The sequence below is a fragment of the Fragaria vesca genome, linkage group LG7 (assembly GCF_000184155.1).
Source record: "Fragaria vesca subsp. vesca linkage group LG7, FraVesHawaii_1.0, whole genome shotgun sequence".
Taxonomy (NCBI): Eukaryota; Viridiplantae; Streptophyta; class Magnoliopsida; order Rosales; family Rosaceae; genus Fragaria; species Fragaria vesca.
The window spans coordinates 13,167,172-13,168,898 of NC_020497.1; the positions used below are offsets into that span (position 1 = coordinate 13,167,172).

General features: G+C 38.0%; 1 pseudogene; it reads right to left on the reverse strand.

Annotated features, from left to right (window-relative positions):
* Positions 1 to 552: 552 nt before the first annotated feature.
* Positions 553 to 1,727, reverse strand: part of LOC101314612 — a 3,332-nt pseudogene continuing 2,157 nt past the window's right edge.

Sequence of the window (1,727 nt, forward strand, 5' to 3'; positions counted from 1 at the left end):
CTCACACCAAAATGCACTTGTATATTTTCCCTCACTACGTATGACCAAAAAAAAAACATTATTCTGGATAACAATTTCAAGAATCAATTAAGTAAACCAAATCACAGTGGGAGAAAATACTCAGCAAACCTCAAAACATAACCATTAATACCATCAACAAAAGAGAAAACAGCCGGCCTAAATTTAACTGAATTACAGCATATTAACATTAACGGTTTCCCCTATACAAAAGAAAAACAAACACAAGATATATATGCTACAACAGTGGTCACATAGAATAGAAAACCAGAACAGCAAGAAAATAGTCATAATACCACGAAAAGTCACCACCACAATATGGGGCAAAGGCCACACATCTTATGTGGCCAATAGAGGTGTGGTAATTTTCAGTAAGTGTGGCAAATGAGCTTATTAGTTAAGAATGAAGGAAAATTGCCACATATATGTGATTATATGGGATTGCCACACCTCTATTGCCCACATAAGATGTGTGGCATTTGCCCCGTATTGTAGTGGTGAGTGGGGGAACTAGGTGTTACATACAAATTGTGATCACTTACAAAGGCGATATAATGGAATAGCCAATAGATGCCTTTGGAACCGTAATTCCATACTCCTCTGTCATATCCAAATCATATGGTGACATGTTATCCGGAAGTTCCCAATCAAAACAATGCACAAGTTGTGCCAGCACTGACTTGACAACCGTTAGGCCTAGTTGAATACCAGGGCACCTTCGTCCAGAGCCAAATGGAAGAAGCTCAAAGTGGTTTCCTCGAAGATCTATACTACTACCCACAAACCTCTCAGGTATGAACTTCTCTACGTCAGTCCAAGCATTCGCGTCTCTCCCAATTGACCATACATTTATGAAAATGCGTGATTTTTTGGGTACGTGGAAGCTATTAACAGTGCAATCTTCAGTTGATTGATGGGAAGCAACATTGGTGCTACTGGATGTAGCCTTAAGGTTTCCTTTACTACCATGCATGTCCAAGTACTCCAACTTCTCCAAGTCTGACTCCTCCACCATCCTCTCCATTCCGACAACAGTTACTAACTTTATTTGCACGTTCTTCATCAGCTCTGGATGCCTGATGAGTTCAGAGAATGCCCACTCAATTGTTGTTGCCGATTTGTCCATTGAGGCAGCGAGCATGTCCTGCATAAAAATTCACCATCGTTAGACAGTGTGTGGAAAAGAGGTCCTCTTATATGATTCCCCTTTTCAGTAGTGACACTTTTTGAATAAAAATTGTTCTGACCAAGAAGCTATTGTAACCCACCCTAGGCTTTGTTTATTTCGCGGATAGTAAACATCAGGAAATGAACGTTCATTTCTTCTGTTTGAGAAAGCAACAGGAAAGGAACCACTTTCCTAACTGAATGGAAATTATGGGATCACTTTCATTCATTCTTTCCCAGTATTTATTACTCACAACAGAATATTTTATTATATTAATTAACAACTTTCTCAATGTCTTTCCTTGTGTTATCAAACATCGAAATAAAAAGTTATTCGAAAACTTCATTCCCGTGTTCTCTTTCCCTTCCCATGGAAAAAAGGAAGGAACTACTTTTTTTCCATGAACCAAACCAAACCTAGCTAGCTAGGACTTAATATCAAGGGTTGGGATTTATATCATAATTGTAATAAATCAAATTAGAGCTTGAAGTAATAATGTCACTCTGGATATGAACAATGTATCAGAAAATATGAAAATTAA